The sequence below is a fragment of the Centroberyx gerrardi genome, chromosome 22 (genome assembly GCF_048128805.1).
Source record: "Centroberyx gerrardi isolate f3 chromosome 22, fCenGer3.hap1.cur.20231027, whole genome shotgun sequence".
In the NCBI taxonomy this organism is placed as follows: domain Eukaryota; kingdom Metazoa; phylum Chordata; class Actinopteri; order Beryciformes; family Berycidae; genus Centroberyx; species Centroberyx gerrardi.
The window spans coordinates 22,276,118-22,292,132 of NC_136018.1; the positions used below are offsets into that span (position 1 = coordinate 22,276,118).

The 16,015-nt window shown below is 40.6% G+C and overlaps 2 protein-coding genes across 2 annotated transcripts in view; one reads left to right on the forward strand and one right to left on the reverse strand.

Moving 5' to 3' along the window:
* Nucleotides 1–10,003, reverse strand: part of hccsb (holocytochrome c synthase b) — a 60,480-nt gene extending 50,477 nt beyond the window's left edge. The window contains exon 1 of the mRNA XM_078291320.1: nucleotides 9,994–10,003. The gene's annotated coding sequence lies outside the window, so the exon portion shown is untranslated. The remainder of the gene's footprint in view (nucleotides 1–9,993) is intronic.
* The window catches only part of reck (reversion-inducing-cysteine-rich protein with kazal motifs), a 74,203-nt gene that overhangs the window by 4,216 nt on the left and 53,972 nt on the right, over nucleotides 1–16,015 (forward strand). The gene's annotated exons all lie outside the window — the stretch shown is intronic.

Consider the following 16,015-nt stretch of genomic DNA (forward strand, 5'->3'; position numbering starts at 1 on the left):
TGAGTGACATATAGATCTGTGAAGAATCAGGGAATCAAGGTTTTCAACTATTCCTGCGTTTTGTGGGGTTGCAGCCTGAATTCAGAATGGATACATTTTTCCCAAATTAATTTAAAATGAACATCTGACATGTTTTGAGTCAATAAGTATTTAAACCCTGGCAGTGACCCTCCAAATTGAGATAATGTGCATCAAAATCCCTTTGAAAGTCTTTGAGATGTTTCTACAACTTGGTTTGAGTCCACCTGTGGTCAATTCAACTGACTGAACATGATTTAAAGGGAAACACATCTGTCTATATAAGGTCTTACAGATGACAGTGCAGGTCAGAGCAGAAACTCTACCGTGAAGTCCAAGGAACTGTTTGTAGGATTCATAGACAGTGAGGAGGCATTAATCTGGGTAAGGTTTTAAAGTGTTGGGAGTTCACAAGAGCACAGTAGGCTCCATCAGGAAATGGAAAAATATGGAATTAGCTAGACTCTTTCAAGAGCTCGTCCAAATTTAACAACCGGGCAAGAAGGACCCTGATCAGGGAGGAGACCAAGAAGCCATGAACCACCCTGACAAAACTACAGAGCTTCTAATTGGCTGTGATGGGAGATCTTGCCGGCTTTTACAGAGTCCAAGTCATGTGACTCAAGTCGGATTGATAAGAAAAATCGGAAATGGCATCAGAATCTGTAAAAATTCTAACAATACCTATCCCTACCGTAACGCATGGAGGTGGCAGCATCATGCTGTGGGGCTTGAAGACTTGAATTCCATTGAAAATCCGTAGCATAACGAAGATAGCTGTTCCCCATCCAACTTCACCAAGCTTGAGAAATTTACATGGAAGAAGCTTGAGGGAGAAAATCACAAAATCCAGATGTGCCAAGCTGATACAACCGTATAAGACTGGAAGCTGTAATCACTGCCAAAGGTGCTTCTACAAAGTACTGATTCAAGTGTTGAAGACTTATTTATTTACATAAAAATATGTTAATAAAAACATGTTAAAATATGTTACTACTTTGTCAGCAATCTACACAAAATACCCCATAATGACAAAAAAATCACTGTAATCCATTTTGAATTTAGGCTGCAACACATGTTAAGGGGGTTGGATTGTACTGTAGCTATCTGCTGTGTTAGAAATTATTAAATATGATTCTCACTGTACAAACCACAACACAACAGAGTTATAGCTAGGTCTATAAGGCTAATAAGAATAATGGAAAAGTAGATTGGGTAATGTTCAGTGGGTCTTTACCGCCAAAGTTAGGAAAATTCAACTTCATCAATACGTATTGTGGGGATAGAAAAATGAATCGCGATATTTGCTACATGTTATTCTGCTGTAGTAATCACAAATGAGACGGCTTGCCCATCACAATTTCACAAGCTCTCCATCCAAATTATATTATTTGTGCTTTGTAATTACATTTTTAAATTGTTTACATTCTAGCAATTCTATGTAAGGATGATTTATGGCTCAGAAATAAACTAAAATTCTGCACAGTCATACTTGTTGTCATTGAACTTGTATTTATTCGTATCGTGGTTGTATCGAACTGTGAACCCCTTTTCGCGTATCGAATCGTATCGTGAGATAAGCATATCGTCCCATCCCTAAATCCTAGAGATTTAGAGAAGAGAGAAGACTGGAGAAATAATGGGAGGAGAGACAGAAGAATAAAGGAAGGAAGAATGTGAGTGAGGAGATCTATAGTATGGAGGAGAGATGAGGAAAGGAAGGGGGGTGGATAGAAAGCTTGGTATGTCTATGAAGTGAATTGTTTCTTCTTTGATCTCAGATGCTGGCTGCCTGAGGGGCATGGGTAGGGCCCTTAAAATCCATTAGATTTTTTCTCAAATTCCGCTTTTTTTTGTTTGTTCTGGAATTGGATTCTTATGGTTTTAGTATGTAATTATGGATTTTTCTTTCTCATTTTGCCAATTTTTGCTATCAAAAAAGTGTGTCTGTGTTTGTGTGTCTATACAAAACAAAGCAATCCCGGTTGTCAGTGTTTACATCGACAACCACGCACAACTACTACCACTATTTAAATGACCTATTTATTTTAGGGTTTATGTTCTTAATTTCATGCTTGTGCTTATGATGTTGATCGCTGTAATGTCTGACGCATTTCAGGATTCACTGTTTAAAAACTGTGTTTTTATGCTGTTGTACCCTGCCTTGTCAAACTTTAATAAATGAAACTGAACTCCTTGCACGGACTTTGGTCAAGACCGCATCCATGTGTGCTGAAGACCTGGGGTAGATGCACCTGCCTGAGGCAGCTCTATGATGCTGGCAGAACTCCTTGTTTGCAGTGCATGATGACAAAAGGACCGTTTTTTCATTTGACTGTTGCACTCTGCACGTACTTTACTCTTAAGGTGGATTTTTGACTTCACGATTGCTGCAAGTATCTTTTGCAGTCGACAGTGTGCTGACAAAATGTGCAGGAACAGTCGATTGTCTGATTCATAGAAATGATCTATTATTATTTTGGAGTAAAGATCAATTTATACTGCGCGTAGGGTGACGCAAGACCGCAAGAACTGTGATTGGCCCGCTTCGTATTTCCTCCTACCTGTATCCGTTTGATGTCCGCCGATAGTGAAGACAATGGGGCAGATCGAAGAGAGACTAGCTAAGGAGGTTATAATATATTGGAATATATTCATTTATAGGACACTTAGACTACCAAATGTCACTGAATTCCTGTTGAGAAATATCCCAGAACATGCATTTCAGAGAAGGTAAACGCTACTACTTTTTCTGTTATTACCTCTGTGCAAACAAAGCACGACATAGCCATCTAGTGTTTCGGTGATCTCCGCGCAGAATCCCCAACGCAGAACAATAAATGCTCGCACCACCGTAGACACCTATGGAAATGGCGGAACTTCGACACAGAAGTAGAACTTGGCCTTAAGTTCCGTGTTTCTCAACCTTTTAGATGCTGTAGTCGTTTTGTTTCCTGGTGCAAAGTCAGAAAATTATTTTATCTTATCTTATTTTCCTCTCCTCTCTTCTACAGATCAGCTGTGCGCATGCTAATGTATACGTATATGCATGTCAATACATGCTTAAGCGTCATTACGTAGGCCCAGAGTATCCTAGACCAGTTTCTGTTTGCACAGTGATGGAAAATTAACTGTCTTTGAAGCACTTTCCCCCAAATCCGATATTTCTGCGGGATTCCAAGGTGAGGCAGGTTTCATTACAAGTGTAACAGACTGTTGAGTAAAATCCTCCCACACCACACTGGAATGATTTCTCTGGTCAGACATCTGATATAAAAAGAATAATAATGAAATCATATTCACTACTTGTGGTCTGGGAGGAACCTCCATCATATGAGCGATATGACTGGCTGATATTGGCCTATCTATTGGCGAAGCGATATATATCCGTGTACCCCTAGTGTGCACATTAAGCGTTTGATGGTGTAGAGCAAACAGGACCTCCTGAACCACTGCTGAGTGTCTGGCCCAGAATGCTCTGCTGGCTGTAGTAGTTTGGAGTGGATGCAGGTCATGCTCATGAAGGCAGAGTGTCCATTTCAACCTCCAACCACTACACAAGTTCTCCCTCGCTCCCTGTTCTAACCTTTATTTATCCAGGGAAAGTCCACTGAGCTCCATTCTCTTTTCCAGCTCCACTCTGACTTGATGCATGAAGAGAAGACTTGAGACTTGACTTGGGTTCTGGTGACTTGGGACTTGACTCTGACTTGTACTTTGATGACTTGAAAAGGTTTCTAAAGTCTTGACTTGAGATCTTGTGTTTGTGTAAATGACTTAGATTGAAAGTGATGAGATTTGTTCCAGCAGACGACTGAATTTAAATTCTGTTTTCTGAATTTGTATGGAATGATTGAATTTATTGAAGTTGAAACTGATTATAGAAATCAAACTCATGATGCTCTTACCAAGTTTTTATCCTATTAAAACCATATTGCATTGAAAAGTCCTAGATATTTAGTTGTCTTTAAGATATTAAATTGATACTGGACTCTTGATTTGTTCTGACTTGACTTGCTGTTCTACATTTAGACTTGAGACTTGACATTAATGACATGGACTTGACTTGGTAATCTACATTTAGACTTGGGATTTAACTTGAGACTTGGGACTCAAGCAAAGTTGACTTGGTCACATCTCTTCTGACTGATAGTGATGTGATAGTGCCTTGCTAAAGGGCACATCGACAGTAGCTGTAGAGGGAGGGGAGAGTGTTACTTTCCCCACCCACATTTTCCCAGCCAGTCCAGGGATTTGAACCTGCAACCATCCAGTCACAAGCCAGCTCCTCCAACAACTCCCCCCCCCTTCTCCCTCTCTGCTCTGCTCCCCCTTTGCCTTGCCCTACCTGGCCATATGCACTTCATTATATAATTTTTCCATTACACACACACACACATGGGACAGGTCAGCGCTGCGTCCTCTTTTGATTCTCCAAATTGAATATGAAATGAGGGGGCTGGACAACCTCTACCATCTGGAGGTGTGTGTGTGTGTGTTTGCGCGTGCGTGTGTGTTTGACATCTGCTCTCTCTCTGATGAGATTCAGGTGCTCCGGAGGTTTGGTGGATGCATAGCTGGTGTGTGTGGCTGCATGCTACCCAGTACACACCTGGTCAGCACATGGCTGGACCGGTCACTCCTGCTGTTTACATAACCATACACACACGCGTGCATGCACACACACACACACACACACACACACAGCAGTGATGTTGTCGAATCACTAAACCTCGAGTCAAAGTCAACTTCCTAGACTGCAGATTCCTGTTTTGTCCAAACACAAACATTTCTATAAGCATTCAACCAGTGTGGGTTTTTGAAGGCCAATACTGATACCGATACTTTTGGACTGAAGTTTCCGATTGCCGTTACTTTGTGCTGATATTCAGTATCTTTCAATTTTATCAATTTCATGCCAAAAGATTCCACAGACTTACAAGGATTCAGTATTTTTTTTATTTTTTTTTATTTTTTAATAACTTTTTTCATGGTATTTACGAATAGAAATGTACATAAAAAAATAGATTTTACGATTTTATTTTGTCCGATTCAGAACTGATTCTTCAAATTCTTGTATTGAAACGTAGTTTGTCGGATTTTTCATTCAACTGTAAAGTTAATTATCAACACCTGAGTTTGTCATGTTACGACAAACTCAGGTGTTGATAATTGCGATGAAACAATCGATTTTAAGTTGAATCGTGACCCAAAGAATCAAAAACAAACCGAATCATGAGATCATGAGATGATGCCAAACATTCCCACCCCTACCTGATATATATCGATTAGCAAACTGATGTATCAGTCTAACCCAAGGTCTGGTATTGGATTTGAGATCTGTAACATACAAACACACACATAGTAACAGGTCCTCTGACAAGGCCTTTGGGTGCTGTAAATGTCGAATTTTCACCAAATCCATCATCAGCAAGTTTTTAAACTGAGCGGGACGTCAGCCCAGCCCGGTCTATTCCCTGGAGCCCGTTCCTGTCTCTCTCGCAGATGTCAGTGTGAGGCATCTGGAGGAGGATATTAGTTTTATATCAGGAACAACTAAACGCTCCATTCATCAACGTTCCCCGCCGAACTCTGCCTGAAGAGGCCGTTTGAAGCGTCTTCAATGAGGCGACTTTTATAGACGCGCGAACGTTTTGAATTTATCGCCGCTCGCCAAAAGCTCGTTCGGTTTACAGTGTTTTCTCAGATCTTGTTTGGTGTGGGACACGGATCTTTGTCAAATCGTCTGCCAGCGCCCAGAGGAAAACACGCTAAAGTGTTTTGTGTTTGTCTAGTTGTACTTCTAAGTTTCATCTCTTCTTCATAAAGACCTGAAGAAGGAATATGTTTTGATATGTAGATCAGTCCAGTGTAGTATCCATCTGTTGTGCAATAAATATGTAATCAAACTGCATCATATCCATCATATCAGAGGTTGGACGACACTGACTGGCTGATATCTGATTTTTACCAAAAGGCAAATATCGGCGGCATATATGAGCAATCCCATATATCGGTCTAACCCTACTTCACACTCTTTTTACGACATTTCTTACACTCCCAGTTCAAGAAAATGAATACCATGCACTGCAAATTTATGTATCTGCTTATCTCTTTACATAATGAATGACTACACACACAGAAAAAACAAAACAAAACTACATTCGTCTGAATCGTCTCCCCCGTTCTCTTCCAAAACGGCACAGTTGATCCTTTAATGCTCAGCTGCTTATGGCTGATCTCTATTAATCAATGCACAGGAAGTGACCTTTGACCTCCAGCCATTAAACTCTCCCCTAGAGAGTCTGCTCCGGCACCGAGGAATGCAGGAAGGAGAGTGGCATACGAGAGGCCTCTCTGCAGTTTGTGTGTATGTGTGTGTGTATTCCTACATACACTTCAATGCATTTCGCTGCTGTAAAATGTGTGAAACCTTCGGAACTCGGACGGTGTTTGTCGTTTTATTTACTTGCATTCAAAGTTTTATGAAAAGTAGTTCTTCTAATGAGGAAGTTGACAGACAGAAGATGGCAGACTGGCAGAGTTTGTTGGTTTTAGTTCAGAAGGGAATAAAACGGGCCAATACCAGGATATCTGCGGGTTCTTAAAAAGTCTGAAAAAGTCTTAAAATAAATGATCTACATCACTATGAAACCAAACCACTTAATTTAACCCTGAAATGTCCTTAATTTCTCCATTGCATAAACATTAATTATCTATTAAAAATAACATTGCTTTAAAAAGTAAGGTTAGTATCATGGGTTTATAAGGGATTTATTCATGGGTTGATTCACAGAAACACTAGTAATTAAGGGATTTTTCATGCCTTTTGTGCATGATTTATAGGGTTATTAATTGGAAATTAGTAACCCTAAATTAGTCTCCTGAATCTTACATTAAGTTAGAAAGTGAGGAGTCAAGATTAAGGAGGAGGTTTCGATGGGATCTCCTCCATTAATAACCCCCTTAATTAATTTTAAGGGTATTTTGCATGAATTAAGGGGTGAATCAATGTAAATTAATGAAGATGTAAGGTTATTTTAAGGGATTACTGGTTTGTAGAGATTTAAATCCTTAAAAAGGATTCATTTTAATTAAATTATGTTATTTTTCACCATGCAATGTCAGGTTTCTTTGCGCTGCATGTCCACTAATCCAGAACAGGGTCAGTAGTACAATCTGCATCTGCTTTACTAAACACAGCTGGACTTCATGTCCCTTAACAATTAACTTCCTGATGGCCTTTATATTATACTGCCCACTCTGAACTTTCATTAGCTAGTTCAGAAATAGGCTGGTTTTGCCAGCTTTGTTTCTTTATTTTGGTTATTAAATTGGTGTCAAGTTCAATTCTAGTGTCTTAAAAAGTCCTATATTTTTGCTTTCTGAAACCTGCAGATACCCTGAAAAAGAGCGCCAAGCCACACCGGAATGTCCACTCTCTCTCTCCCCACACACACACACACACACACACATACACACACACACACACACAGAGGAAGCTGGCTGGCAGGAAACCCAGAGTAGTGTTCCATTTAAGGAGGAGGGGGTGCGTTGAAATTCCTCCCCTTATCGTCCCAGCGGCTGGCTCCCAGTCACGAGCGTGGCTGCTATTTCCAGATTGTTTGTCATAGTTTAAATAGTGCTTCATTTCCCCTACGTTTGAAGTGGGATGCTGTGATGGTTCTGATGGTTGGCGCTTTAGTGGAGGAAAAACAAAGGTGAAAAAGAAAGTGTTTTTTTTACTACAGTCAACACACATATGAGTTGGTCTGTTAACTGTGCAAATGACTCAACACAAAGCCAGACACTTCACAAGTTGGAGAATATTCATATTTTTTTTCTTTTCTATACTATTCTATTCTCCAGCTTTATTTAATTCTATTCTGTCCTGTCCTGTCCTTGGTTTTCTGACCAAGAACTTCCCTTTAGATTAGGTTTAGATTACAGATTGGATTTAGATCTCTCAATTGTGTTCGATTCCGATTCCAATTCAATCTCCACAACAGCGGTTCTTAAACTTTTTCAGTCCACAACCTAAATGCCAAATGTAGCCTCTCATCCTTGGACCCAAGATCTTCGAAGCTCATTGTTACTCTAGTCGTGCTGTGACCCATTTCGGATCTTGATCCATAGAAATCAGGCTGGACATTTTGTTCTTCTTGGTGCTTATGGTCTCGTCCTTTCTGTGATCATGCTTGATTGCCTTTACTATCAGTAGATGACTGGATGCTGTTTTCATAATCACATCAAGATATTCTCCTGGATGCTGTGGTCAACATGGCCGGAGGGACATGTGGTTCTGGCAGAGGAAGAGAAAGTCAGATCGTATTGCTTCTAGACTGACTCACTGAAATGCACTGGGAACCGACAGGCAGGGATTGCCAAACATCTGAGACACTTTTCGGAATGTTAATGATGACCCTTCCAGCATTCGATTTCCTAAATCAATTAGACTGCGGTCTAAATGTACGCTGTAAATCACAAGTTATTGTCGTGGAGCATTTAGAGGCATCTAAATTGTACTGATGTGACAGAGTTCAAATTGTGTACAGTGTGTTCTGCATTCTCGTTCCCCATAGAGGAACTCGTTCTCTAGGTTCGGGGGCTCTGGAAAACAGGGTTCCTACGGTCACAGAGAACGGAAAAGCGAAAGAGGTATGGGAAGTGATACATGTCAAAAAGGTTTCCCATTACCTGGTGAAGTTGGGCTTTTTTTCCAACTATAGCTTGGCCATGGGTAGATCAAGGTTCCTTCCAAGGAGAATGATGACCCAAAAAATACATTTGCTGCTTATATAAGTGAAAACAAAAGCACACAAGAGCACACAATTAGGAGTCCTTGCAGTCAAGAAACTCCTGTCAAAAGTGTTTGGTCATGGTCTATTCACAAACTTGGAAACACACAAGTTAATGCTAGAACAGTGTTAAAATTTGTAAATATTATCAATATGAGATGTTCAGTACATTCCGCAAGTTATTTTGTGATGAAGGGTTGTAATTGATTACTTCAGTTAGTGATCTATCCTACGTTTCCCAGAATGCCTTTCAACAACACCCAGAGAAGGGGTGTAAACTTTCAATCAAAGGTTGGCATATAGGCCTATACATGTAGCTAGCCAACTAGTTCGTGAACATTGGGACATATCTATGATTGTGGCCACACTCCTTACTCAACACCGGTGAGTTTTATGAATACGGGCCAACATGTCTTGTGGCTGCATTGCATTCTGGTCTATTGAGGCTACTGTCAGTGGAGAAATTGGTCTCTCTCCTTTTCTACGATGGATTTCTCGTCTGTGTGACCTCGGATTGAACGTCTCTTGGTGCAAAATAGCGGCTCTAGAAAGAAGCCCTCGCTCTTTGATTCTGAGGGACTGACACCAAAACCTGATGTTTACGGTTGATGTTTTAGATAGTGGAAAAAGTTTCTGCTGTCATGCTATCAGACTCCATTGTAGCTGCTGGAAATATTTGGATGTGATGTCATGTTGTCTACATTTGGCCAGTTATCCACAGGAAGACGAAATATACCCAACCGAACAACAAAATAAATCCAGAAATGCAAGGTACATCACCAATAGAGATCTTTCTAGAGCTATTTCTTGCTTATATATATCTAGCCAAAACCTATGACACTGAAATGATCTATTCAGAAAAAAGTAATATCTGAACATAGACGCTGACAAAGACAATAACTACTCATGGAAGATGCACTCGCTCATGGAATTTGAAAAGCCAGAATCTGCAGCATTCCAAGCTTCCCTGATGTTTTGTTTTTTTCAGAAACCACAGTACTGCTCCCCATCACAAACCAGATATTTCTTTCACCCCACACTGGAATGTTGGTGATGATAGTGCAACTCCGCCCTGCGTCTAGTTTGGCTCAAAGATGGCCACCAGCTGGCTGTGCGTTCACCATGCACACCGCATCCATGTCGGCATCCGTTCAGCGGAGACTTCAGATGGCTTCACAAGGCTAACGTGGAATTCGGCTCGCGTGCTTTGATCATTGCGCTTTCATGTTCGCTCCGTATGCACAGTATAGAAGACGTTCATTTCTTCCCCATCCTGGTTTTCTGTGTTGCTCTGTCTTCCCAATTCTTTTGTTGTGCGATGGTTTGGATGTGTTGTAGTTTTGGATTGCCAGGCTGCATCTGTTACGAGTCAAGATGCAGACGCAGACGGAGATGCACACATGCATCTATGCAGACTAGGGATCGACTGACATGGGTTTTTCAAGGTTGATGCTGATATTCTTGGATTGAAGCTGAAGAATTGTATTCTTGTCAGGGTGGACAAACCTCTGAAACAGCATTTAGACCATCATGGGACACTAAAACTCTCCATTGAAAGCCAGACTAATGAAATAGTTTTAGGTGGGTTAGCAGCTCCTTAAGGCAGGTTTCATTGCAGGTTTTACAATCTGTTGAGTAAAATCCTCCCATGCCACACTGGAATGTCTGACCATTTCATTGGTCAGACATCTGATATGAAATAATAATAAAACATAGTGACTAGCTGTGGTCAGGGAGGAACCTCCATCATATCAGAGATGGACCACACTGACTGGACCATATCTATTTTTTAATAAAAGGACAGTATCAGCTCCATAAATCACTAGATTGATGTATGAGTATAACCCTAATGCGCAAGCACACACACACACACACACACACACATTCACATAGAGACGTGCATACAATGTGTCTTGTGTTTGTGGCTATAGAAGGGAAGTGCTGGCCATAGCAGATGTCTCTCCCGCTTCCTAGTTTGATGAAAAGCCCATTTGATGGATTGATGCCTGTCTCCTTTGTATGTGGATCGGCATGGTAGGATGGAAGGAAGTGTGTGTGGGATGTGGGACACATTGCAATTGCTATACCCCCCCCCCCCCCAGCATATGGTGACACTGAAGCCCTTGCCTTGCCTTTCACCCTGTGAGTGACAGCTCCTCTTAACTTTCTCTTATCACACACACCTTTGTGTTTTTCTAACACCCCACCACACACACACACACACACACACACACACACACACACACACACACACTCACTCTCTCTCAAACACCCCACAGTGTTTTTGTAGCCCCCCACAGTCGGGCCACATGCTCCCCCCAACAGAGTCCTCAGCCCCCATGCTGACACGTCCCTTATCTCTGGGAGTGAGGTGTGTATCTGTGTGTGTGTGTTAGGTTAGCGCTAAAGAATGGACTTTTCATGCAGTGTCAGTGCCACAGCTGTGAGACAGTGTATTGTTAAAGAGATAGGAGGTACAGGGGGTGCCCAGCAAAATGAGGAATTTCTCTGCAATGTAATTCATTCCATTCACTATTCACTAATTCACTGTTGTTCTGTACAATGAGTTGTAGCTTGAGAAGTCAGCTCAGTTAACCTGAACAAACTGTTAGCTAGCTAACTAGCCAGCAAGCTAATTTAGCAAAGCAAATCATGTAAACGTTAGCATTCTACTAGCCGCTACTAGCTACTAACCATGTAGCATTAGTGAACTGTGCAAATCAGATAGTTTACAACAAGACAGCAGTGGTTAGCTGACCAGATACTGTGGTTGGCTAGCTGACAAACTGACACGCAACCAGTCGTATTTATCAATGATGACATTATTAGTCTGCAGTCAAAAACAGCACAGAAATTAACCATGTCTATTCCATACTGTTAAGACAACCAAGTCCTAAGTTTAGAAATAAAACTGTTTTTCCTTCCCCTTCCATATGTAAGGATTTTGCCATAGTATCTAGACCACATATGTCAAACTCAAGGCCCGCGGGCCAGATCAGGCCCATGGCACAATGCTATCCAGCCCGGGAGATGATTTAGATTTTCTATTAATATTGGCCCGTTTCTGTAATTCAAACGCTACACTCCAATCCCCAACCTGCACTGCAGCATGTTGTGCTACAGTTACACGCCCCCTCCTACTGACACAGTGAGTTTTTTTTATATCAAATGCAGCATGGCAACTCCTGACATCCCAAAAAATAACAAACAAACTAACTACAACTCCTTCCCATGTGCGCACTTTGCCGACAAACTGCCGACGAACTCCAGTGTAACAGCACACTCAGGGCCAAGTACAATTCTGTCGGGGTAAGCGAGCGAGTTCCCCCGTTTTATCCCAGAAACGATGCTCGAACTCCACCTGCATGCTGCCCGTATAGCACGTACCTGTGTGAGCAGCTATTTTCTGTCATGAAGATAAATAAAACATCACACAGAACACGTCTCACTGACACCTGAACTCCATACTGAGAGTTTCAACACCTCAGAAAATGACTCCAAACATTGATGGACTTGCAGCCAAAAAAAGATGCCAGGTGTCTAGCAAATAGGTGACAAATAGGTGAGTCCAATAGACCTGCAAACCTATCGAGGCATGTAAAGAAATTGAAAAAAATGTGTTATTTTTATTCAATTTTTTTTCTTTAATATTAAGCTTCAAGTGCAGCCATCCCATATGTGGTTATTGTTTGAGTTTTGAAATGGCCAGGCATATTTTGATGCAATTATTCATGTGGTTTAAGAAGTGTTAAGATAAATAAATATGGCTCTTATCTGGCCCGTGAATTTGTCATGAGTTTTCACTATGGCCCATTCATGGATTGAGTTTGACACCCCTGATCTAGACTAATAGCTGAGAAAATGTGAACTCTGAAACTCCTTTTCCTTATTTAAAAATCTGGCAATCAGCCCTTAGTGACATCACTTGGGACTGACAGGGTGAATAACCACTCCCAGAGCCTAAAGCCCAACCCTCTAATGCAGCGGCCAATCAACAGTGTTTCATTAGCATAAAATCAATGCCCACAGAAAACAGCTGGTTCTTTACAGTGGAGGCACTTAGAGGCTGGAACACACTACCAAAAAAAAGATTTACGTGTTTTTTTTGCTATACACTTCACAAACGTTTTGAAAGACCACAGGGAACTGTGTTAAATTTGCAAAGAAGAGTAAAATAAGAGTAAAATATGGGACCTTTAAGACATTTAGTCAGCAAAACTAGTGCAAGTCAAAGGGTTCAAAAAATGTCTTTGAAATCTATATTTTCATCATAGCAAATTACATTGTGAAATGGGAAACAGATGGGAATCTACTGCATGTGATTTTATTTTTTAGAGGCTTGTAGCCCTGTTGACTTAGAATTGCTAGCAGATGCTAGCAATAGCTTCCCACAGCATGCAAAAATTCAAAACAAGGGATGTAAAGAAAGGTATGGTCTGTCCTTTAGGGAAAAATGTATTTCGTGGTAACAAAATATTTACTTGCTACGACATGCTATCATTTGCATACAGTATATAAAACGTGTTCAACTTGTATGCGACGCATGTGTATAGATATTAACGTAACAAGTTATTGATACGGGAACTTCAAAAATATTGCAAATATCGAAATATTGCATGTGAAATCAAATGTCACCCTAAAAACACTATTTCAGGCTTTTTCAGCTAACTTCTATCATCATTCCTTTTACACTAGCCCATGCTGCTTCAGCACTGCGTTGACTGGAGGCTCTGGTATGTAACCGGCCTCTAAGCTGCACTGGGCCCAGTATGTGCTCTATTGTACTGCTGTGTGTATGCTGAGCCAGAATGGGGCCAGTGCTCATTAGCAGCCAGCTAGGGGCCTCGTACTGTACATGACTGAATGGCCTTCATCATCTACCCCCTCTCTCAAATTATTATGTCACCTGTCATTGTTTGGAATAGCAGTTTCTGTGTGTGTGAGAGTGTGAGTGTAAGAGAGAGAGACTTCATTCACTCTCCATTCGGGCTTCAGTAAGTCTCTTTTGACTAGAAATTCAACAGATTAACAATAAGAGCAAAGAACAAAAAGAACAACAAATTTTCTTGGTGGTGTGTGTGTGTATAAAAATATTGTGATTAGTTTAGTTCAGTTTAAATAAGTTAATATTGCGATTGAAATTCTAATTTTCATATGCTCAACATTTTAGTTGACATCTCTTCTTTCCTTGTTACGAAACTAGATCTACCAGAAATAGATCATTAGTATAATTACTATTAATAAAGCACTCAAACCAAGTTAGGTGCTAAATCTGAGCTTTAATCTGAGTTTTTGTTGTACTTTTACTGGTTTCTAGGTACTTGGTCTCTATACATTATTCATACTGTTCCCTATAGTGTTGTTTGAACTCTTGTCACTACAACTGATGACATTTTTTACTTAAAGGATAAGGCTGGTGTTTTTTAATGTATTGCTTACCGTCAACAAATCCTATGAAAATAACAAAATCAGCAATGATTTTGTTTTGCCAACAAGTCTCGTCCATATAGCCGGTGCCCAATGCAGCCATGTCCCAGCAGCCATAGAACTCCATTGCATTAAAAAAATGATTAAAAACACGTCAAAGAGCCATGCTGCTGCTCTGGCAGCATATTTCATCATCATGATGCACCGGGCCGGCCGACTTTTTCCTCAAACAACTTAATAAGCCGGCTGTAAACACGTTTGCGATCTCAGGAAAGTAGTTCCGTAGCACCGAAAATAGTCCCCGGTGTAATGAAGAATTTGTTCCCATTTGAATTTGATTTGGTAATAACTACAACAGTCTGACTTTTCGTGGTAACAGTTAGCGATTTTTAAAATGTAAACTATGTCTTTGTGAGCTGTATTTCAAGGTTTTTAGCTTACAATTGGAGCCAATGACTTCTGGGTTGGCGGCTAAAAACAGTACTTGGGAAGTCAGAAAGTAGAGCAAACGCATTGTTGATTTTGTTATTTTTATAGGATTTGTTGACGGTAAGCAATGCCTTAAAAAACACCAGCCTTATCCTTTAAGTACCTGAGTTTGTGATAATCTGCTTTCCTGAATCTTAAATACTGAAAAAGCACTGACATTCAGTTCTTATTCTCAAATATTGCATTTTCCATTAGTGTCATGGCCATTGGTGTCATTTAGCATTGGCCAGACTTTCAGAATTCCACACCTGTTGTGTAAAAGATTTTATAGTTGTAACTAAAATAATTGCAGGCAAACAATATACTTTTTCTTGTCACACATAAGATTAGCCACCACAGCAAACACATTTGACTTGCATTATGGCTCAATATCAAGAATGTTCCCTTATCCCAATCATTTGCTGTAGCCTTTGGTTTAGACCTTCTCCAGCTTTGCTCATCTCTCCATCATATTGGTGGATAGTTTTGGTGTATATTTTACATTTTTGTCTAAAGAGATAAAGTTTTTATCCATTTTGCCCTTAATGATACAAATTGGGGAGGGAGGGGGTATATATGTTGATTTTGGGTTAAAATACTAAAAAACAAAATGGTGGAAGAGGTGAGGAGGTTCAGCCATCATTGCTGAGTCCAGCTTTCTCTGGACGGAGCGCTCACTCACTGCTGTTTAGGAGACACTTTTGGATTTTACCTTTCTTTCATGCTCTCTCTCATGTTTTGCTATTAACGTGCTATTAACACCACAGATAAATCTCCAAATCAAATGATGTTGCTAACCTTGCTAATGTTAATTAGCGTTACCTACAGCTGCGTTAGCCTTGTACTCCACACACTTAGCTAGTTAGCTTGTTAGCTAACACCAAAATGGAATTCGCCTTAGCAACTGCTAACGTTTCTATTATGTGGCATTGCAACACACAGGGTCTCCAACCAAATAACGTTAGCTTGTGAAAATAACGTTAGCTCCCTGCCTGCTTTTCAGTAGCTCACCACGCATTCCCAGTATGCCTGAAGATTACCTGTATGCCCTACAACATCCACCCTAAAACTGGCCACAACGGTAGCGTCTAAGATGGAGCTTGGTGTCAGGTTGTGTGTTGTATAGAGCTAAATGCTGCCATGCTTCACTGGTGTTTGGAGGCTGTAGAGGAAACAGCTGCATTATACATAATGACAGTCAGGGCTTTGCGCTAATTTGAACTCATGATTATCACTCATTCATTCATTCTCACCCACTCTTTACTCTTCCACATGCACATACTCAATCTCTCTCTCTCTCTCTC